This window comes from Sapajus apella, unplaced genomic scaffold (assembly GCF_009761245.1).
Source record: "Sapajus apella isolate SASKATOON/1434 unplaced genomic scaffold, GSC_monkey_1.0 scaffold18, whole genome shotgun sequence".
Taxonomy (NCBI): Eukaryota; Metazoa; Chordata; class Mammalia; order Primates; family Cebidae; genus Sapajus; species Sapajus apella.
In genome coordinates this window covers 13078121-13103181 of record NW_022436958.1, presented here as the reverse complement: position 1 = coordinate 13103181, position 25061 = coordinate 13078121, and the positions used below count along the sequence as shown (strand labels likewise).

The 25061-nt window shown below is 40.4% G+C and overlaps 1 protein-coding gene across 3 annotated transcripts in view; it reads right to left on the bottom strand.

Annotated features, from left to right (window-relative positions):
* LYPD6B (LY6/PLAUR domain containing 6B) overlaps positions 1-25061 on the bottom strand; it is a 198132-nt gene that overhangs the window by 39596 nt on the left and 133475 nt on the right. Inside the window, exon 4 of one of the 3 annotated variants that reach the window (XM_032286342.1) lies at positions 22209-22281. The exons of the other annotated variants lie outside the window; for them this stretch is intronic. The gene's annotated coding sequence lies outside the window, so the exon portion shown is untranslated. The remainder of the gene's footprint in view (positions 1-22208; positions 22282-25061) is intronic. 3 annotated transcript variants of the gene reach the window in all.

The window sequence follows — 25061 nt, the reverse complement described above, 5'->3', positions numbered from 1 at the left end:
TCATTGCAACCTCCACCTCCCTGATTCAAGCAATTCCCCTGCCTCAGCCTCCAGAGTAGCTGGGATTACAGGTGCACACCACCAGTCCTGACTAATTTTTTTGTACTTTTAGTAAAGATGGGGTTTCACCATGTTGCCAGACTGGTCTCGAGGTAAACCTGACCTGAGGTAATCCACCCGCCTCAGCCTCCCAAAGTACTGGGATTACAGGCGTGAGACACCACCACAGCCAGAGTTTTAAACTATATGAAAACTCTTTGACCCCAAAATCTGGTGATACATGAAATAACTGGAGTAAGCACAGGGCAGGGTATGATGCAGAAATAAAATGAGTGCTATAGGGCACAGAAAATGGTAATGATTATACCTCATAAATACCTGACTATTAAAGAACGAAAATTAAAAAATATAAAGTGCTTAAATAAGATGACATACATTCACATACAATACCTTTTTGACACTTACAACCACATGGTGAGGTAGGTGAGGGAGATATTATATTATCATTAATTTTTTTTGAGATGGAGTCTCACTCTGTTGCCCAGACTGGAGTACAATGGTGCCATCTCAGCTCACTGCAATCTCCACCCCCCAGGTTCAAGCAATTCTCCTACCTGTCTCTTGAGTAGCTGGGATTACAGGTGCCTGCCACCACACCTGGCTAATTTTTTTTTTATTTTTAATAGAGACAGGGTTTCTCCATGTTGGCCAGGCTGGTCTCAAACTCCTGACCTCAGGTGATCCACCTGCCTCAGCCTCCCAAAGTGCCGGGATTATAGGCATGAACCATCGCACCCAGCCTAGATATTATATTATTCAGCCCATTTACAGATGAGGAAACTATCACTAAAGAGGTCAAGGTGCTTAGGCAAGGGCACCTTGCAGATACGCAGCAGAATTTCAGACGGCAGCCATGCTGCTTTCTCCCGACTCGGTAATCTTGCTGCCACATCACACTGCCTTTTGCTTGTCATGGAAGGGAGAAGAGGGAATAACTTGAAGGGTGAACTATAACGGACATTGTTGAATAACAAATAGGATATAAGATTTTCTTTTTTTTTCCCTATTTATTTTATTGCATTTTAGGTTTTGGGGTACATGTGAAGAACATGCAAGATTGTTGCATAGGTACACACGTGGCAGTGTGATTTGCTGCCTTCCTCCCCATCACCTACATCTGGCACCTCTCCCCTTGCTATCTCTCCCCAGCTCCCCTCCCCACTCCATCCCTCCCCTATTTCCCCCCAAATGACCCCAGTGTGTAGTGCTCCCCTCCCTGTGTCCATGTGTTCTCATTGTTCAACACCTGCCTATGAGTGAGAACATGTGGTGTTTGATCTTCTGCTCATCTGTCAGTTTGCTGAGAATGATGGTTTCCAGGTTCATCCATGTCCCTACAAAGGACACAAGTTCATCGTTTTTGATGGCTGCATAATATTCCATGGTGTATATATGCCACATTTTCCCTATCCAGTCTATCATTGATGGGCATTTGGGTTGGTTCCAGGTCTTTGCTATTGTAAACAGTGCTGCAATGAACATTTGTGTGCACGTGTCCTTACAGTAGAACGATTTATAGGATATAAGATTTTCATGGGGAAAGGCAAATTGTGAGATGGGCAAAGAGCATGACCACAGGTTTAGAGGCAGAGAATAGGAGAATGATTTCGTGAAATGGATGTGTATTCGAAGGAAGTGTATCAGAAGGAAAGTAGGATGTGATAGGAAAATGGAATTACTCATGGAGGATTCAGAAAGTCAGGAGTTGAGTTTGCGTCTTGCAAGCAATGAGACTGTTTCACAAAGGAGACTGCCAGGATCAATGCAGAGTTCAAGGAAGTTGATATGGTGTTCTGTGCTAGACGGGTTCGAGGGATGGAAAGTGGGAGGCAGAGTCTGGGTTTCTGGAATCCAGCAGGGAGTGGTTGGGGGCCTGATGTAGTTCTGAGATATCAAGGTGGGTATGCCTGGCAGAATTCATTACAGATGCATTTGTCACCTGATTTCACTGAACAATAGCAAAGCTGAAAATTCTGGCTACAAGGAACAGGGGATGATTGGTGTTTACAAACTTAACATGGATTAAGCCATTTTAGGTTGGTTCACTTAAAACCTGTAAGATGCCCTGTAAGGATTAACAAAGGTAAAATTACCTGCATTTTCAGCCTCTGTTTAATATGACTTCCTGAATTCAGCCAGCCTGTTATTAGGCTGGAATGGAGGGGGCCTCACAGCCCTGTGGGAGTTCCAACAAATGAAGAGGATTTGAGTGGGGTGGGGGGTAGATACTCTGGGTCCCTCACCGCCATTTAAATGAGAATAGATTTGATTTTATAAAATTTCTTCTTTTAGGATCTTTCACAAAATTTTATTTGGGTAGCAGCTTCCATACCTTAACACATCTGAAAAGCCAACAATCCTTCCAGCCCTAGTCATAGACAGATTTGGAAGCAGGACCAGAGAGGTGCAGGGTCTGGTCCAAGGTCACAGAGCAGATGAGGCCCACTGAGGGGCCTTTATAAAGTGTATTAAATTAGGCAACTGAGGACTCCAAGAACAAAAGTCATTTCAAGTACTTTGAAGCCCCAGGGCCAGGATTCTTTCCAGGCTCTTTCTGTGCCTGTGGCAGAGCTGGTTCCCAGATGCCCTACACAGGTAGCATACACAGCCAGGATCGAGGATCAGGATGCAGCTCCCAGCCACACGCAGCCAGGCTGGGCCTCAGATCTCGAGAAGTGAGACCAGGAGCCTGTTTCAGGGTTGAGCCTCCTGCCCACAAATTAAGCTTAGGATGCTTCCAATAGGAAAGATGGTCTAGTTACCGCTTCCTCTGATTCATTCATAGTTCAGCACTTGCTGATTTCTTTTTTTCCTCACTTTAGTTTCCTTTGGGGGCTAAGACTAAGGCCAAAACAAAAGTCCACCTCTACCACCACCCACAAAAACCACCTTAAGAAAAGGGCTGTTGTGCCCTGGGGAAGATAAAGAAGTGCTGTAAGTTTGGAATTCTCGCAGTTACCAAAGAATTATGACCGAGAAGCAGGGAATCGTTAAATCCAGCTGGTTTCACTTGTATAACAGCATATAACATTGTACCGGCTCCTGCACTGCCCGCTGAATCAGGAAGTTTAGGGAGAAAGAAAACCAGCAGAGCCCCTAGTAAATCTGTCTTTTTGTATTCCAAACCTAAAACAGTATTCCCCACACCTTTTCACATCAGGCGTACCGTCACCTTAACTATGTTTATCGAGACAGACAACGTGTCTTTGCGGACGCTAGAGCATTTCTCTTCTTTGACAGCAAATACTGATTAAATCTTCCGGGAGAAGTTAGGCAAACCGAAACCCAGTTTCTCGCTGGTTACAAAGGGACAGGCTTTCCATTTCTGATAGTTCCTTTCCTTTTCTTATTGTCAGGAAAAATGGATAAAAGTGATCGAATTTTGTAGAAAGTGTCTCCTGAAGATATGGCTGTTTATGTTTTAACCTAGGTTGAATGATTTCCTACTGCTTTATTATCTAACCTAACTAAAAGAATTCCTAAACCAACTATGCTTCCTATTACTAATTTAGAAAAACCAGGGAGAATGTAGATGATACACAAACCGACAGTGCCAGGTGAGCATTCCACTGGCGGGGCAGCACGACACCCTTTCAGGATGGAGAATGCTGAGGGGACTGTGACTTTGCTTGCAGTGACATTAGTAGCAAGAGACTGTAAGTTATGAATTAGCAGGTCTCTGTGCACTGATTAACTCCTGGATATTCTGAATGCCTGGTTTAAAAAAATAAGAAATCAAAATGACCTTTCAGGCACTCACCAACACTGCTAACAGAAACATCCCAGTTAGAAATCTGGGTGGGAAAACACATTTGTGGCATATATGCTGATCTGAGCAATAGAGTCTGTCTTTTTAATCGCCCCTGTTAGGAATATAAAACTTCCTTAAAATAAGTCACACAGCTTTCTATACATCATAAGTAATTCACCAACATAAAAGCTCCAGATTTTATCATCATTATCGGCACTGTCAGCTAGCTACTAAGAGTTATTGAGGTGGGTAGACTTGGTTTGAGGGTTAAAACATTGTGTGTGCTGTCTCTGAAAATTATCTGCAGAACTGCAGAGCTTTCTAATTCATACTGAAGACCCATCATTATGCCAGGAGAAATTGAGGCTTTCGGGTCCCCAGCCTGATAACTCAATACACAAGCCTCCCTTCGGGTTCTTCCTGAAGGACCAGCATTTAAGCATAACCGTGGGAGGTGGGAGCAGGCCAGCCGTCATGGACTCATCTCCTGCCTGCAGCTAGTCGGTCATTCTGAAGTCAATGTGTACAGCTGGGATTTTCTTTCCCCACTTCCAAACTTGGGAATCTACAAATTGGCTAATGAAAGAAAAATAAGTAATCTCCTGACCACGGTAGCAGACAGAAATGAAAACTGATAGATACATACTTTCATTCTTGAGCTCAATTTTAAAAAGCAATCTCCATCCCACCAAGGTCTAAAGGGCTGCCTCTCATTCCATCAGGGAAGGTGGAGAGCATGTTTGTGCAGCCCGGCCTGGCCTCTGACAGATTTATTGACAAGACCCACTGGCTACAGTAACTACAGGGATGCATCATTTGTTGAGAAAGAGAAGAATATATACCACTGACAGGTTTCCAGGAGCTCATAAAACAGCCGTTAGGCTTAGAAGATCATGTCTACAATGTATTAGCATCAGGAAGAAAGCATTAAAGGCATTTCTCAATTTTAATGGAAAACAAAATTTCAAAAGCAAGGTGAGTTAGCTGCCAGTGTCTGAAGTTGGTGGAGACTCAGAACCCCTCGACTTTGACAGGCTCTGCTCTGTGAACAGGGAGTATGCTGCGCAGTCTCAGTCATTTTGTTGTTTTGTTGTCAGCTAAAAGGACAGAAAGTTCGGGTAGCACTGTTGAGTCTCATGGGGGTGAGGGGAGTAAAGTGATAGGAAACCGACTTTTGGTTAACTTTTCGCTGACCTCTAGATCACAGTGGTGGACAAGATGTTGTCATTATAAGATTTTAAAATAGGTTTCTAAAAGATGAAAAATAAATATTAAAGCCCCGACATTATTGGATGGCAATAGAGGAAAGAACAATGGACCACTGTCTCTATGCTGAATCCACATAGAAAAGTTGTGCTGGAAGCCTAATTGCTTCTTGGCCTGAGTATTTAAACCTCTGGCCCCTAATGGAACACAAGTTATTCTTAACGCTTAGTGTATTTTAGACTTAATTGGAGTCAAAGTTATTTTTCTCAATTTAAGAACTATTAGGAACTGTTTAACTTGAAAAAAATACTTCTTGGAGTCTCAATGTTCTCATCTATAAATCAGGACAGTAATACTTCAATTTCGGGGATATAGAACTGTATTTTATAAAAAAAATACAGTGAAAACTAAATTAATTAACTATAGAGCATGTTTTACAATGCCTAGCACATACTAAGTGCTCAATAAACATTACCAGTTCTATTCACTTTCTAGTAGGAAAAAAAAAAAACAACTCTTGCAGAAAGGATACAATGCCAGGTTGTATAAGGAGAAGATGCAGTTTGAGCTTTCTTGTTGTTCAGGTGGCAGATTTAGCTGAACCACCATCAGTCCTATAAACAGGCTCTGCACATTGCCTGCTAAAGCTGCTCATTGCAGGGAATGGATAATGAAGCACTTGGCAGGAATGAGATTTGCTCATACAGCATAAGCCATCTACTCCAATCCCTTGCAGATCCCATAGCAAAGCATCCTGCTGTTGACTCCCAAAATGTTGGGCCTCTAAGCCAAAAATCAATATATGAGTTGTTTCATTACCCCTGGTAATTTACATCCATTTTCTTTACAAAAAGCATTGCTACTGGCTGCCAAAGAAACAAGGTGAAGGGGAGTAAGAGACAGGGGAAAATAGCCAAATAGGAGCAGAACAAAGATAATCAAATAAACATTCAAGACACTAAAAACATAATCCCAGCCAGCTTTGCGAGTTACCACCTTAGACACATGGCTACATATTTGATGGAAAGAGAGATCCAACAATGGAAAAATAAAAGCATTTCCTCACCAAATGAGTAGCTGAAAATGCATTTGGAGAAGAATGGCATTGGGGTGTTCCAGGCTGACTCTCTCCATGCAACGTTAATCAAATTTACTCAGTTCACATGCTTGGGGGCCATTTCTCTAACCACAGATGCTGCCAATTCCACCTGCAATCTAAAAACCCAGGCTGTGCATTTGGGTACTCAGTTTGTCACAATAAGAACTGAAACACCATTTTTCATGCTCTGCAGGATGCAAACACAGCTGAATTGATCCACTGAAATCTTCAAAAACAATTTAACTGAGGATGAAAGCAGGTAAGACATTTCAAAGAGATGTTTGGATGGTGGATGTGTGTACAGGGAGAGGCACTTTTTGGTAGAGTTATTACTGGTTTAAAGCATGGGTGCTCCTCTAATTTTAAAGTTTGTCAAGTATGTATTCTATATGGCTGCACATGACATCTTTTAGAATCAAATGCACTGCCTTCTGTAGAGTCTTTGGGGTGCTACCATGCTAGCATGTAGGCAGCCCTCAGGCAGGTCTTGTCAACTGCCTGTAGTCACCTGTTTAGCCTGAACACCCCACCAAAGTAAATCAGCAGACACAGTTTGGAAGTCTGTGAATCAAATGGTTGAAGAAAGGGCAAGAAAGTCAGTAGATAACATGACCGAGTGCAAACCACAGGTCAGGGGTTAGGAGGTCATGGGGGCAAGCAGAGAGGTCTGTGCAGGGAGGTCTGGGGTCTAGCTCCAGACAGCTTATCAATGGAGACTTTATTCCTTTCTTTCAATACCCTGCCACACTTTGTGAAACTAATGATCCTTATTCTGTAAGGCCCAGCTCAAATTTTATTTCCTTTGTCCTGAGCTCAGCAGGTGGTTATCTGTTCTCTTGGACATATCTGTACTAGGTATTATTTATTCTCTTATGTTTATAAAACTCCATCTTTATTATACAAGTGACACAACCACACATTGTTTATAAAACTCCATCTTTATTATACAAGTAACAAACACACACAATTGTGTGCGTACACACACATGCAGTCACATGTCGCATAATAATGTTTCAGTCAAGGATGAACAGCATATACAACAGTGGTCCTATAAGATGATAATGGAGCTGAACAATTCCTATCCCCATTGGCTTTGTAGTCATAACATTATAGCACAGCGCATTACTCACCTGTTTGTGGTGATGCTGCTGTAAACAAACTTACTGTGCCGCTTGTCGTATAAAATGATAGCACAATTATGTACAGTACATAATACTTAACAATAAATGATTACACTACTGGTTTATGTATTTACTTACTTTGATGTGTTAAATATACTTTTTTATTTTAGAGTATACTTTTATTTGCTTGTTTTAAAAAGTTAACTGTAAACAGCCTCAGGCAGGACCTTCAGGAGATATCCAGAAGAAGGCATGGTTACCATAGATGTCAGCTCCATGCTTGTTATTGCTCCTGAAGACCGTCCAGTGGGACATGATGTGGAGGTGGAAGACAGTGATATTGATAATCCTAACCCTGAGTAGGCCTAAGCTAATATGTGTGTTTGTGTCTTAGTTTCTAAGACAAAATTTTAAAAAGTAAAAAAATAAAAATAAAAATTTAAAAAATAGAAAAATGGTGGATAAAATAAGGGTATAAAGAAAAAATATTTTTGTATATTTGAAAAATGTGTTTTAAGGTAAATGTTATTACTTAAGAGTTAAAAAGTTAAAAATATTTCAGTTTATACGGTAAACTAAAATTAATTTATCAAAAAGAAAAAATATTTTTAATAAATTTAGTGTAGCCTAAGTATAGTGTTTTTAAAGTCTACAGTAATGTCCCGGGCCTTCACATTCACTCACTCACTCACTCACCAGCAGAGTGAGTGAAGTTGCAGAGCAACTTCCAGTCCTACAAGTTCTATTCATGGTAAATGCCCTATACATGCATACCACTTCTTATCTCTTATACAGTATTTTTATTGTACTTATTCTATGTTTAGATATATTTGGATGCCCAAATACTTCCCACTGTGTTACAACTCCCTGAAGTATTCAGTATAGTCATATGCTGTATAGGTTTGTAGCCTAGGAGGAATAGGCTATACCACATAGCATGGTGCATACTAGGCTATACCATTTAGGTTTATGGAAGTGCACTCTATGATGTTTGCACAATGATGAAATTCCTTAACAATGCATTTCTCATAACATATCCTTGTCATTAAATAACACCTGACTACACACACACACACACACGCACACACACACACACACACACACACACACACACATACACACAGAGAGGGAGATGAAAGAGATTATGCACAGAGTATTATAATTATATATCTCTTACCTTCACTAGAATATAAACTTAATGCTTTTATTTCCAAATCTTATTTTAGGTTCAGTGGCATATGTTCAGGATGTGCAGGTTTGTTACACAGGTAAACGTGTGCCATGGCGGTTTGCTGCATAGATCGTCCCATCACTCAGGTATTAAGCCCAGTATCCATTAGCTATTCTTCCCGATTCTCTCCCTTCTCCCACTCCCCACCCTTGGACAAGAATCCAGCAACACATCAAAAAGCTAATTCACCACAATCAAATAGGTTTTATCCCTAGGGTGGTAAGACATACACAAATCAATTAATGTGATTCATCACATAAACAGAACTAAAGACAAAAAAACCACATTATTATCTCAATAGATGCAGAAAAGGTCTTTGATAAAATTTAATATCCTTCATGTTAAAAACTCTCAATAAACTAGGTATTAAAGAACCACTCCTCAAAATAATAAAGGCCACAAATGACAAACCCACAGTCAATATCATACTGAATGGGCAAAAGCTGGAAGTATTCTCCTTGAAAACTAGCACAAGTCAAGAATGTTCTCTCTCACCACTCTTAATCAACATAGTATTAGAAGTTTTGGCCAGGGCAATCAGGCAAGAGAAAGAAATAAAGAGTATTCAAATAGGAAGAGAGGAAGTCAAACTATCCTTGTTGGCAGATGACATGATCCTTTTTCTAGAAAACACCAGCATCTCAGCCCAAAAGCTTCTTAAGCTGATAAGCAACTTCAGCAGAGTCTCAGGATACAAATTCAACGTGCAAAAATTACAAGCATTCCTTTACACCAAGCTGAGAGCCAAATCATGAATGAACTCCCATTCACAATTGCCACAAAAGGAATAAAATACCTAGCAATACAGCTAATAAGGAAAGTAAAGGACCTCTTCAAGGAGAACTACAAACCACTGCTCCAAGAAATCAGAAATGACGCAAACAAATGGAAAAACATTCCATGCTCATGGATAGGAAGCATCAATATCGTGAAAATGGTCATACTGCCCAAAGCAATTTGTACATTCAATGCTATTCCCATTAAACTGCCATTGACATTCTTCACAGAACTAGACTATAAACTTTTTGAAAGCAGGAACCACATCTTGTAAATTGAGTACTAGACACCACATTGAAGATTCACAAACGAACAATTCTCTGAATTAATAAATAAAGGTGCAGTTTAACGTGCAGATAAGTAGCTGGTTTGCAAGCAAGTAGAAAAAAAAGGAAGTGATTAATTAGGTTTAGGATGTGTATCATAACATGAAGTTGAGCCAAACAAATCTCCCTTCTTTTGTGACATGGTTACAGCATATTAAATCAGTAGAATTCCATACACAACCTAGATTTTGGCAAAGCAATACATAGAGTATTCTATCCTTAGGGAAATGATAGCAAATTATGAGCTGCCAAATGATGTTTTTTAAATAGATGAGTCTCAACCCTAAATGCGCTAATAGTATCCTGAAGAACTCTGTCATTTATTGTATCTAACATTTTTATCAATTACTTGAATGAAGAAAAGATGACTTTTTAATCAAATTTACTGATAGCACAAAGCCAGGAATGGCAGCTACTATGTTTCAAGCAGAATAAAGATGCAAAAAAAGCCTTGACAGACTAAAGCATCAAGCTGAAATCAACAAGATGTTAAATATAAAGTTATGTTTCAAATAATCAACAACACAGGCAAAGAATAGCCAAGACCTTGCTAGATAGCAATTCGTCTATATGAATTTTAAGTAATTAAAAACACCATGTCTTTTTAAAAAAAATACAGTAATAGTGCTGCTGCTTAAATTAATGCACAACTGAACCTCATCCTAATCAAACAAAATTCTTCTTCGCAATTGTATTAGTCAGGGTTTTCCAGAGAAATTGAATCAACAGAATATATATATATATATTCTATTAAAAGATACTGGCTCAAGCAGTCAGGCAGAGAGAGGTAATTCAGTCCTCCTCTGCCTTTTCATTCTGTTCAGGCCCTTAATGGATTCGACAGTGCTCACCCACATAGAAGAAGAGGGCCATCTACCAATTAAAGTTTAGCTCATCTCTCCTAGAAACATTCTCACAGACACACCCAGAAATAATGTTTTACTAGTTATCCCAGCATCCCAGACCATCACAATGAGTGTGATCTTCTTTGGAATATTACATCGAGTTCTGATTAGGAGATCCACAGAACAGATGTCCTGGTTGTACCACTGAAGAAGGCACAAGCACATGCTGCATCAACTCTGACCTGAAATCACCTCTCCAAGAAGAGCTTTGTCCTTACAAATCCATGCATGTAGTCAGGTAGGTTTTGAAGCCCACAATGACTGGTCTGAAGGAGGAGATCCTGCTATTGACACCTTAATGTAAGGAGGCTGATATGGTTTGGCTGTGTCCCCATCCAAATCTCATCTTTAATTGTAGTTCCTATAATCTTCACATGTCATGGGAGAGACCCAGTAGAAGGTAATTGAATCATGGGGGTGGCTATCCCCATGCTGCTATTCTTGTGATAGTGAGTTAATTCTCACAAGGTCTGATGATTTTATAAGGGGATTTTCCCCCTTTTTGCTCATTCTTCTCCTTCCTGCTGCCATGTGAAGAAGGACATATTTGCATCCCCTTCCACCATAATCATAAGTTTCCTGAGGCCCCTCCCACCATGCTGAACTGTGAGTCAGTCAAATTTCTTTCCTTAGTAAATTGCCCAGTCTCGATATATCTTTATTAGCAGTGTGAGAATAAGCTAATACAGAGGGATATGTAAAATGAGGCAGAAATGAGCCAAAAGGGCAGAGGGTAGAAACCAGGGGCCTGGGAGCCATAAAGCAGGGTGCTCAGATTGAAGACATGCAATTCAGGATGGAGGGGAATCACAATGCCATGGGCTCTCACACAGATTATTGGTTTTTATTGTAGATCCTGGGAAAGAAACCACAGAGCAAATTTCAGTACTAGAGTGTTTTTTTCCTAAACCAACACAACCACAACTTCAACAGCAATACTGCCAATGTTCTTATATCTTTAAATAGTGGAGAAGAGCATTGAAAAATAATTTTCTTATTCAAAACCTTTCCCTGCAATCCATGTGTTATTGTAAACATGTGGCCTTTCTTGAGTCTCCCTTTCCATATACCCCTTTCTTCTCCACCCATGACATTCACAGATACAAACTAACAACTAGAAAACAGGCTGGGGATATACGATTTAAAAAAAAAAAAAAAAAAACAGACTTCAAAAAAAGCTCTCACATAAGGAATGAGAAAAACAGAATTCCTATCTTTGAGTAAAAAAAATTGAAAGAGAAGGAGAATTTTACAGACCCAGAAAGTGATGAAATAAAGAGAAAGACATCAAGTCTACCCAAAAGGTAATAAAATATTTTATTTGTTTTTTGATTGTGAAAAAGAAAATAAATCATTAAAATGACTGTCAGAATGCCTCAAGGAGAAGGGCATGGAATAGGCCTTGGCTATAAATGTTGTGGAGAGTAATAAAAGAGTTGGTGTTGTTTCCTGAGCATTTGCCTGGGCTCGGCCTTCCCATTTCAACACAGGAATTGCAGGCAACGGTAAAGTCAACCCGCTCCCGGGCACACATTATTGCCTTTCCATTCAGGCCTTATCAGAGAGTCCCAGAGTGGCTGCTCCCACCTGCAACCAGGTCCTATCTCACGCTGACCCTACAGGACATGCTGTCAAACTGTCAGGGCTTCAGGATCACCATTTGTTTTATTTTCACAGCTACTAATTATTTCATATATGCCTGCTTATAAAACATTTATTTTTCTTAGTTCTAAGGATTCGAGATGAAGAAGACAAGGTTCCTGCCCCAAGGAGCTCTGTCTAAAGTCTAAAGGGCCTTGGATTAATTCTGATGTTGTTTAATGATGTTTTTCAAGTGCCTGAAGACAGAAAAAGGTGACAGAATAGCTGTTATAATAGTGCTTGTTGGTTTTATTTAAACCTAGGAAGGATTAGGTTAAGAATTTGTAGAAAAGAGGCAGGATTTTCTATTAACCCACAAACTTACATTCAGCATTTTCTACATGCCAGCTTCTCCCATGAACCACGATGTTTCAAAATACAGCTCCTACTCAAAGCTATGTGTGTCTAGATCTGTAATGAATACAAATATTAAGACTTCTGAAATAAACTGAACCTTGAAATGAACTGAACACACATGCCTATCAATGTTGATTTCTATAACTACCTATACATTCAAATTTAATCCAGGACAATCCAATTTAGGAGACATTTGTCTCCCAAATCAGGCACAACAGGACCTAGGAATAGCACAAAGAACAGCGAAGTGATAGAAGACAGATGGTATTTGTAAAATGGAAATGACTCCAGCTGCCTTTCAATAGTCCTCATCTATGATGGCACATGTCAAGTGTGAATGCCCTCTCAGCACTGTCACAAACAAGGCCTGAAAGAAGATTTACTTAAATCCCCACTGAATACTGAGTGGTTAACATGCAACATGACTATGAAATTACAGGCAAGACGTACAGGCAAATCGCCATCCATTTTCATAGCTGTATCTTTGCCCTTGTGATCAACCAGACTAGCTGTAGAGTCTAGTCACTCATATAATCGTTCTGTACTGACCAATAAGATGGCCACTTTTGGCAATACCGACCAATACAATTTCTCAAATAGAGACATGGCTGAAGACCTGGGTCTATGAAATATCTTTCTGGAAGGAGCCACAACTTCTGTATCCAAGCACATTTATATAATTCATATTACTAATCAGAATCCTTGGCCCTAGACTCCCATTGCCTGGAGATTCTTATTCAGTGGAAACCAAAATGCACCAGCTTGGATGACTCAGGGGGAGTGGTAATGATGGAATGAGTAATCGTTCTCTTGAAGTTAGGATAAGAACAGTTGTTCATTACCTGACGGGACAGGTTTCTCAGGCTGGCAGGGAACAGAACAAATAAATCAATGTCACTTTCCTCCCTAACATCTTAAAACCCTGTATTTAAAGTCTACATTTCAGCTCACAACTCAAGGAAAGCAATCCCCAGAACTATCCATTCGGCCTCTGGTGATAACAGGGATCCACTGAAGATAGGTGAAAAATGGAAGAGAAGAGATTTGTAACTTTAGTTTCAAGAGAGAAACCCTATAGGAACACTAGCTGGTTGTCTCTTAGGTCACTCGCTTGGTTATTTTAAGAATCCCTTTTATACAACGAATGCAGTGTCTTTTTGAAGCAAGCCAGATGCACATGTTGACAAAGAACAGTAAAACCCTCTAACGTGGAAGTCCAGTTTAAAGACTTGACCATTGAGAACCTTATCCCCTTCAGAGTCATGCTCCAATCAGACTTTCAGAGTAATACTTCTTCCTGTTTGGTCAACCAGGACTACCAATGCCTGCCAGCTGTGCTTTTTAGTAAGTTTGGTTGATTAACATGAGTTTGCCTTTGGCTTTTGCTAACATTGCCAATTTTGGGGAAACAGTGGTGCCCAGGAGAAGGACATGAGTGTGATGTGTGTGTTGAAAGTGGACAAGTGAGAGACAGCTGGGTCTCTCACCTGGACCCCCAAGAGTGGGTCCATGAATGAATTAGGGATTCTCATTTCCTAATTAATCTGAATCTTCTTACCATTTCTGTATCGTATTACTCTAATTTACCATTTTGGAGGGGATATGTTAAAATATAGTGTAATTACAAATGAAGTACTATTAACAAACCTATAGAAAATACACTGATTTAATAGAGGACAAGAAACTGTCTACATAACTGTTGCCCATTAGAGTTCTGTTAGATAATACCTAAATAGGTTCATACCATGTGTGATTTGGGCAACAATCTGTTTGCGTACACTGCTAAGGCTCCAAAGGAAACTTAAAAAGGCTTGACCACACACTTGATCAAGGCATACCTGAGGCTTAATGCAAAAGAGAAGCTGGACCCCTACAATCAGAGTGTGTGCTGCAGGTTCCATTATTGTCCAAACATAGTCATTCGTCATCTATCTGGTGGCACTACACTGGTGGTTACACAATCTGCCATCCAGGAATAACAATCTTTACCCTTTTTGTTCTAGCAAGGACCTACATTCAGAGAATAGACATGGGGAAACACAGCTGATAACAGACAGAACTCAATATTCACAGTTTAAATATGGAAATGATCTTGGTGAGAACAGGCAAATCGTGCATGGCCTTGTCACGTTTAGACACAGAAGAGGTTTTCATCTCCATTCTAGAAAGTCTTCCTGAGGAAGAAATTTCAAGGGAAGCTTCAGGTTAAATTTGAAATGCAATGCTTTGGTTGGATTGTTGATAACAAGCTTTAAAGAAGGTGCCATTGAGGGTTATGAGAAAGTTGCTAAAGTGGCTGCAACTGCGGACTGGAACCTGACGGCTGCATGTGCAAATGAGTAAATATGCCTTTGACCATTCAAAGCACCATCCATAGCTTGTCTTCCTTGCCAAGAACCAGCCTAGAGCAAGGTTCTTTTTTTCTTCTTTTGGCTTACTGCAAACTCCACCTCCCTGGTTCAGTTCAAGTGACTCTCCTGCCTCAGCCTCCTGAGTAGCTGAGACTACAGGCAGATTCACCCTTGCCTGGTTGATTTTTGTATTTTTGGAGAGACGGAGTTTTCCCACATTTGCCACGCCGGTCTTGAACTCCTGACCACAGGTGACCCACCTACCTAGGTCTCCCAAAGATTACAGGCATGAGCCACCACACCTGGCCCAAAGTTCTTTAAAAAACAAACAAACAAAAAAATATTCTTTCTATGTTTATTATTGTTAAGCAATCATCTTCAGTGAAAAGAAAAAAATCAAAAGGAGGGGCTTCCACAAACTTTCCAGTATTGTCTTTCCTGCAACACTGGTCATAAAACCATCAAGAAAGGGGAACAATTAAACCCAGAAATCCTAGGGTGAGTCAAAATTTCAGTGATTTAAAGGAATTGCCACATCTGAAATATCCTCTGTGGGGATAAGGTGAAGAAAACCTCCCTTTCAGGAAGCAGGATGACTTACTCATGCACATGAGGACCCTGTGGTGAACCACAATTTTCTGAGCCCACTGAATCATGCCTGCTTCCCCACTGTCCCAGAAGACCCAGCTGTCTCTCCCCTATACCCCACCACACACGTACCACACTCACATCCTTCTCCTGGGCACCACTAGTCCCCCAAAATAGGCAATGTTAGCAAAGCCAAACTCATGTTGATCAACCAGACCTCCTAAAAAGCAAAGCTGCAGGCTTTGGTAGTCCAGGTTGACCAAGCAGGAGGAAGCAGAAAGGATGCTGGTATGTTTGCCAGATACATCACAGAAAGCAATTAAGTTTATGGCAGGGGAAAAAAACAGCTCCAAAGCCCTCTGAAACAAAAGATGCTTCCTGCCTGTAGTCTGTTCTGGGCCATTCTGTCACAATGGCAGGCTGAGCTATTCAGTGGCAGCAGCCAACAGTAAAACACTGTTTGGAGAGAGAACCAGCCCAATCTCCGCTGCAGAGACCTGCCTGTCAGGTTTTCATTTCTATGCTAGGGGGATAAACTGTCCCAGCTGGTTTGAATAACAAAAGAGGAAAATCAGCATCAACAAGAAAAAAAATATTTAATGCAGAAGAGGATTATAAACTCTTCAAGATTAGGTGAAGGAAAAGATTATGAAGTTAACAGAGTTTCCACTGGTACGGAAAAATATCCCTAGGATGTCATGGTTGACAAGCAAGAAATCTGTCCTTCTGAGAAGCTCTTGATGTGGGAAGGTGAGCAATGATGGAAGGGGCTGGGCAATCTGCAGCCTGGGTCTCCCTAGTCCCCATCCCGTGATATTTCCTCTCTGGTGGGGCCGTACATGTCCAGATTGCCCTTTTTCCAGCTCAGAGTCTAGCTGGAGTTCATATTAGGGTGAACATGCAAGTTCTCATGAGTGCAGAGTTGTAGCAAACACTCTCAATAGCAATGGAAGAGACATCGATGCCAACCAGAGCCCACATAAGACGATGAGGATGTCAGAAGGAGGCCAGTTGTAGAATCAAAAGACAAGGATGGGATTTAAGGGACAGAGAAGATGCTAGGCAGCCAGAGTAACTTCCCTTAAGCCTTAGACTAGCAGTCTCTCCCTCACTCCAGAGCTAAATGGAGAGTGAGGTAGGACGATCCTGCGACACAAGTCTAGTCCTATCTCCTAAATATGTCCATGCCCCTCAAACAGAAAGTGTCCCTAATTTATAGCTGAGAAAACTGAGGCACAGAGAGATTAAGTAACTTCTTATTGCAACTCATATTGGTACTATGAGCTACTTTATTCATGACTGAAAGGATGGCCTCAAAAATGTCAGCAAAATTTGTCATTTTTCTTAGATAAACCACCTGTTCTACATGGACACTGGACTGAATTACGTTCAACAAACACTGGATTTAAAAGGCTATCAACCCATCCTTTGCTTGGGATAGTCCTCAAACAAAAAGCTAAATAAACACAACATTCTTTTCTCTGGGGCAAAGTCTTTCTGATTACTTGAAGCCTAATAACAAGAGGCTATCTGAAAGGTTATAGAAGACATTATTAAATATCCTCATTCTTCAAATGCCTGCAATCAAAGAGAAGAATAAGAACCCTCTGCCCCTACCCCTACCCCCAAGAAATACCATTGGGCTCAGGAGAATTACTCTGTGTTCCACAGGATCGTGAGTGTCTTTATTACATCTAATTAGTGTCTCCTACAATGTGACAGAACCATGTTTGGTCACTTGGGTGTACCTAGGAAGGCCTAGCAACCATCTCTAAATAGCCAATCCCCCTGTCTCTAGAAAAACCACACAGTCCAAGAGAGAACTCTGCTGACAGTCACAAAGATTTAATTTCCATTAACTCAGGAAGACTTAGGGCTAACATGTAGACAGTGAAGCCTGATCTCCTGGGGTGGGATCCCACTTAGCTGCTATATGACTTTGAGGGGAGTTATTTAACCTCTCTGTGTCTGTTTTCTCACCTATAAATTGGGGATAAAAATAATACCTAATCATAAGATCTTGTCATGACCAAATGAGTTATGATATGTAAAGGACTTCAAATAGTGCTGGACATACAGTAAAAACAATATTAGTGTCTGCTTGTGTTGTTATTAACTACTATATTCTTAGGTACATTAGCAAAGACCTCTGCTTTCCAGACTTCGCTCAGATGGGCTGACAAGACTATGCCTTTTCCAGGATTTTTCAAAGACAAAATAAAATAATTTTAAAATAATTTCAGATTGCTTTTATATCAAAGTTAAGAGCCTGCAAAAAATGTAAAATGGCTATGAATTCTTTGCAGCTACTCTGAGTTAGAGGTGGAGTCTATTTCCAATCCCCTCCCATTGAATCTGGGCTGGCTCTAAAACTTCCTTTGACCAACAGAATGTGGCAGAAGAGAGGCTATGTAATTTCTGAGTTTAGGCTTCAAGCTTATAGCTTTTGCTCTTATCCTCTTGCCAGAAAGTTCTGTCATGTGAAGGAGGTTGAGCTGGCCTATTGAAAGGGGAGACCACATGGCAGAGATGAGTCATCTCAGCTGAGATGCCCTGGATCACCTAGCTCCCAGGTACCAGCTGAGTGCAGGGTATGAGTGACCCCAGGTGAATCTAACAAAAGAGCCACCCAGCTGAGGCCAAATGGCAATGTTAGCAAGAGTGCCCAAATTGCTGACCCACAGAATCATAAGCAAATAAAACAGTTGTTTTAAGCCACTATGTTTGAGATGGTTTGTTATGCAATAGATAACTGACACAAGGCCCTACACAAATGATGTTTTATTATCAATAGCAATTCAAACACACACACATAAAACCAGGCCACTTGGTTATTTGCCAGCAGATTTACCAACCATCACGTGGTGCTTCCAAGCTCTCATCTCACCGGTGCACCTAGGGCCAGTGAGGCAGCACATTCACTTGGAAAAAGCTAAGACAAATTAGTGATCAGATTTGGAAAGATGGAGGCAAGCTTTCTGCACCAAGGCAGGGTGCCAAGTTAGATTCTTGTAGAGGATTATCATGGGAATGCAAGATTTTGTTTGTTCCTTTTGGTCTATGATAAAATACAAAGCCAGAAATGCATGAATTTGGCTTCCTTGGAAGCAGTGTTATTCCAGAACACTTGAATATTGCACAACAGTGTGGGTAGACACCTTCATGGCATGAGCCAACCAATTCAAGGTCAGCATCACTAGGGGAGAATCAAGGGAGCCAGTCAGAACCAATCATGTCATTTCCATGGTCCAGATCTGTGGCTCCAAGAATGCAGGAAGCTCCGAATGCCTCCATCTTATTCTGCTGGTCAAAGCAAGTGAAGGACTTCAGGATATGCCACTCTAAAACATACCGTATTCGTATGATTCTTTTGAGCTGAAGGCATTTGAAAAACAGCAAATGCAGAGAGAGGCTTTCACTGGGCTCCCATTATCTGCCTAAAGACAGACAGATGCTCCAAAAGGAACTTGGCTGTCATCAATTCTCTTCATAGAAGCTTCATCAACCAGGGGAGATTAACTCTTATCATAGGTAAGAAGACTAGGACACACACCCCACCTAGACAAACTCTGTCACAAACCACTGTGTATCTCCCATTTATTCTTCTGAGGGCCCATTCATCTTCCCAAAAAATCATTTACTCTTCCCTTAGTTGCCTATATCCCTCCTCCTGTCTGTCCTGTGAAGAGAGTATATGAGCTCCAAAATCCAACTGTGTCTTTGGATATTCACTTTTTTCCTTATGCCTTTATGCATGTAATAAATTTGCATACCTTTTCTCCTGTTAATCTGCCTGTTGTCAGTTTATTTCATAGACCCAGTTGTTGACCCCACAGGTTAGAGTGAAAGTCTTCCCTTCCCACCACAAGAGAATGATTATATTCTAAGCTGTGATTTTACTGTGACCTAAACCAAAGGTTATTTCACTCTAGGACACAGGGGGAAAAAATAGCAAGCTCCATAAATCAGAGTTCCCATCCCTGTAACATGAGGGAAGAACTGATACTCAACTTTGTAGGGAAATTGCTCTGAAATATGTGATCAAAGGCTCTGGAAGCTTAAGTCCCCGTTTATTATAAACAAAACTACCACATTTAAATGAAAACAATCTTACTCAATTATTTGGTAAGCTGAACAGCCATGGTGCTAAAGGTTCTTACACAAGGCCGGTAGCCTTTGTCTGTGCATTACCTGTTTGTTCTTGTTTGTTTGTTGAGCTCATTCTTTGTAGTATCTATTTTGTGGATATATCGGCATGGAGGGAAAAGTTGTTGAGGGTGCAGAAGCGGAAATGGCAAGAATTATATAAAAGTAAGACAATTCTAAGAGCTTACAGGTCTGATCATCTTGAAAAACAAAATTTTTGCTTAAAGCATCTCAGAGTAATTCCATTGAGCCCAACCAAAATTGCTGAATCTATTGAAAGTGATCAGGTTATGAATCAAGAGAGTTCAGAAAACTCCTGACAGCGTGGAATTACAGAGCTGATGAGATGTTCGCAGTTGAAGATGCCATAAAATAAAGTAACTAACCCAAGAACTTGCAGCTAGCTTTGGTACAGAGCTGGATTTGGGCTCCAGGAAAGCAGGACCCCCGCCCCACTCCACAGAGGCCTCTCTCAAGATACAAGGTATTTACAATGTGAGGGGATGCAGGCACCCCATAATTCCAACTCAGTTGCTCAGAAAACAGAAATTAGCTATCAAATAAGGCGGGGACGGGGGGCAGAAACTCTGCACTTACCATGTAGGAGCAAGTCAAGATTATAACTTTTTGTGGTATAGACTTAAATTTCTCTACCCAAACACATTTAAGAGTACTCAGCAGCCATTAAAATAGGCAAAAGCATAAGAAATGACTTATGTTATATTTAAAATTCAAAACTTAAGTCTATAGAGAATATGTGAAAAAACTATATAGAAAGGGGAAAACAGCAGCAAAATACATTAACGTGCTCATGATGACAACTGGCACCTTTTAAAATTGGGTGATTTTTACTCTTAATTCTTTCTGCTGTTCTTCATAGGCCAAATATGCTTTAATGATCTCGGACTACTTAAATGCTCCTGAATTTTTTGACTACTTTTGTGCAGAAGAGATAGAATGTCAATAGCAGGTAGTGGTCAGGGGCAAAGGCAATGTGAGCAGGGGTGAGTGTGGACATCGAATAAACCACAGCCATGTGAGATTGGCCCCATTCTGTGCTGTTCAATGGGTTACATCGCAGTTCCGCCACTTTTTGGCTTGACTGTCTAACTTTGGGCAACTTATCTAGTCTTTTAGGTAAGCGTCAGTTTCAACTGTAAAAGGTGGATATTAATAGACCCTTCCTCACAGGAATGCTGTGCAGAGTGAGAGACAGAATCCATACAAAATGCCTAGTATCTGTTAGAGAGTAAGAAAGCACAAACGTTAACTGTAGTGATGGTGGTGATAGAGACGGTTAATACTAGAGTTACACTTTATCAACATGGTGATGATGATGATCCTGACACTGTTTAACACTGTTACTAACAAAGAATTACATTTCCTTCCTTTGGAAAATGACCCAATGTTCCCATGTATCTCAAGACTAGATCGTCATTCCCCTGATCTTTGTGTCTTTTGGGTTTCTTACTAGCAGACTCTCAAGTTGAAGTTACAGCTCACACACCACCCCATACGCCCCAGGGAAAAGAATGATGATAATATACAAATTCCTGCTTGTTGTCTTGGGCCTTATTAGGGTCATAAAATGTTATCCATTTACAAAAGCATCTTAGTAAATAGTTTACAGAATTCTGCTTTGTACTTGAAACACATAATTATCATTAACAAACACAGGCGCTAATAATTCAATCTGCTCTTCAGGCAAGAAACATAACATAAACATGGACCTGGCCAGATCAGCTCATAATCTCAGATAATTTGCTTTGTGTGTTTCCTCCCTCGCTTCCACCAATCAGATGCAAAGTGGGAGGTCTGTCTGCAAGGCATAAGGCCTCTGGGCTGGTACTTGATAGTCTTGTTATCCAAGAAGGCTACTCAGAGGACCGGGGCCAGTCCCCGAAGCCTCACACAGGTATTCCTTGGCATTTGCTGCCTGCCCTCAGAAAAATCAGATCTCTGATTTAATGTCTTCACCTAGAAAAATGGACTCAGGCCTGACACACTAACCTGGTCAACCTGTGCAATAAGCACCATACCTAAAACCAAAAGGCAAAATGCATCAAGTAAAAAGCAATCATCAGTTGAACACATAACGTTCAATGTGCCCACATCCATCTATGCTGTCTCTCTTCTTTGTTGGGGCAAGACTCTCGTCCTGTTTTAGATCAGTGAATATTTTCTAACGCTTAACATGTAAAGGTCCTATAATTAAAAATGCTCAGTAATTAGTGCACACACGTTCTAGGTGTATTCAGCAACGTCACTTACTGCAGACACTTTTGAACATTGCGCCGCACCCCTGACACACCCCCTATCTGCCACTGAGAAGGTTACTCTGAGGAAGTTCTCTTTCAATTGACCAAATTAGCTTCTGTGGTAAGCAGAGAAGTCTTTGATCTACTAACCATTTGCTGAGCATGGGGACTCCCCTCTTTGGTTCACCAGAAATATAACTTAAGCTCAAGCCAAACTTCCAAACCGCAGGACCACAGTGAGCAGTGAGGGCTTAGGATGGGAAACCTGGCAAACTGCCGAGGTGATGAGAAAAAGACAGAGTCCCAGGACTTTCAGAAGTCCACTCCCAACTACCTAACCAGAGCTCCCAAATGAAAAGCCGAGGGCTGCTGTAACAGCTGCCATTCTTACCTTGAGAAACAGAATGTGGTTGTCAGGCTCCTCTCGGGAACAGTGAAAAGGTTTACACTCAAGAGTAATCAGCCTACCAGAGATAAAAAAGATAAGGTAAGAGCCACTGCTGACGATGAGTTACGTTCCTGAACAACTGGAATGTTTTCTAACAAAAGGCAGGTTTCTCAATGTTCGGAGACATTTCAGAACAGGACAGCAATACAGTCAATTGAACAATCTCAAATGCATGAAATCCCTGGAATCAAGTCAAGGTGGGGCCATTAACATTACAGAGAGTGTGAACTAGCGTTTTATTAACACACACCTGGGCCCCGTCTAATTAAGAATGGTAATAACTGGTGAAATCATACACTTCATCACGTCCCTCCACAAAAATGTCTGTTTACCAAAGAGCTGGCAGAACTGTCTATAACACTGGCATATATCAGGGTATTTGGCAGGTCGCTGCATTCACACATTCACGCATTCAACACATCCACAATGAAGACTCTGTACCATTTAACCTGGTTTGGAAGACAGCCCTACCAGCTGATGAAATAATGACAACTTGAGTCTTGAACCCAGATGAGGCGGTGGGAGGGAATTGGAATGTTTCCCTATATGCATTCAAATAAGCAAATATAAAAGACAAAAATTATGCCCAATTTTAAGAAACTTCTATTATATATTTATATCATCTTTTTTTGTAAGAGATCTCTCTCTGGCCCAGGCTAAAATACAATGGTATGATCATAGCTCACCATGGCCTTAAAGTCCTGGGCTCAAGCAATCCTCTTATCCTCTTGATAGATGGGACTTCAGGCATGTACCACCACACCTGGTTAATGTACTAGTTAATTCTATGTGTCGACTTGGCTAGGCTATGGTGCCCCTCTGTTTGGTCAGACCTCAGCCCATGCTGCTGAGAAGGTATTTTTAAGATGTGATTAGCATTTTAATCAGTAGATTTTAAATAAAGCAGATTACCTTTCATAATGTGAATGGGCCTTGTTTGATCAGTTGAGGCTTTAAGAGAAAAGACTGAGGTCCCCCAAGAAGAAATGTTTTCTCCAGCCTACCTTTAAACTCAAGATTGCAACAGTAACTCTTCCTTGGATCTCCAACCTGGTAGCCTGCCCTGTGAACCTCAGACTTGCCAACCCCCACAGTTGTATGAGAAAATTTCTTAAAATAAATCCTTTTCCTCCTGCTCCCTTTCTTTCTACACACATACAGACACACGCACACACTCTCTAGGTCAGGGTTCTCTGAAGAACCCTAACTAGTACTAGTATGCCATCTAATTTCAAAAACGAATGAGTTAATTTACAAAACATATATACTATGTAAAGAAGACAACATAAAAAGAGGGTATAAGAACATGAGAAAAAGTCCACAGAAATGTATGTTGTAAGGTGCTAAATTACTACTGATATGGTTCATAAACTAGGCTGTGAGCATGCTAGTAACCAAAGTGAAGAAGAAAATAGACAAACTCTGGTCACACTGAACCTGATATAAAATACCATATATATACTCCTCATGAGTGTTAGCTTCGCATCATTGAGAAATTTTTTCCAAGTTGTTAACCTTCCCTACCTCAGGCAAATTCTTAAAGGATCCTTTATCATCCACATTTGAAGTGCAGAGTAATTCGTTAACAATGTCTCTAAGTATATACAGTAGGGAACCTCCTGTAATGTCTTCTTAACGTCACATATGACACCAAAGTACAATTCACTAAAGTGATCTAGCAAAGAAAAAAACACATAAAAATCTGGACATCTGGCTTGATCCAGGGCTAAAAGTTACAATTTCTGGAAAAACTAATGAACTCCATATCCTTTGAGATATTTTCCATAAATTTTATTATTTCTTCCAATAAAAAGTTGGGTAGGAGCCTGGCTACAACTGTCTGAGACTACAGTCCTGGTAACAGCCTGGAATAGTTTTCTCTATTGCTGATTAGTAGCAAATCCACAGAAAAACTGCCCTCAGGCAGGTTTTTAAGCTTAAGTAATATATGTCTAAGTAATAAAAAGTTTAAATTTATATATCTGTATGTGTATAAGTCTCAAATATCCGTCCTGCATTGGGATCAATATTTTAAAACTTTTTTATTATGGTAAGACAAACAAAATAAAAATTTATCATTTTAACCATTTTTAGAGTGTCTAATTCAGTGGTATTAAGTACATTCACAATGTTCTGTAACCATCACCATTATCCACTCCCATAGCTTTTGTCATCCCAAACAGAAACTCTTAGCTAATTCCCCATTTCCCCTACCCACAGCCCCTGGTAACCACTATTCTACTTTCTGTATCTTTGAATTTGTCTATTCCAGGTATGTCATATAAGTGGAATCATACAATATTTCTCCATTTTGTGTCTGGCTTATTTTACTTAACACATTGTTTTCAAGTTTCAAACATGTGGTAGTATGTATCAAAATATCATTCCTTTTTATGGTTGAATAATATTCCATTGTAAGCATATACCACATTTTGTTTATCCTGGAATCAATTGTTATATAATTGATTCACCAAGTAATTATAGAGTACTTACAGTGTGAAAAGTCTTCTTTTAAGACATACGTGAGGCCAACAAACATATGAAAAAATGCTCATCATCACTGGTCATCACAGAAATGCAAATCAAAACAACATTGAGATACCATCTCACGCCGGTAAGAATGGCGAACATTAAAAAATCTGGAGACAGCAAATGCTGGAGAGGATGTGGAGAAATAGGAACACTTTTGCACCGTTGGTGGGAGTGTAAATTAGTTCAACCATTGTGGAAGACAGTGTGGCGATTCCTTAAGGACATAGAAATAGAAATTCCATTTGACCCAGCAATCCCATTACT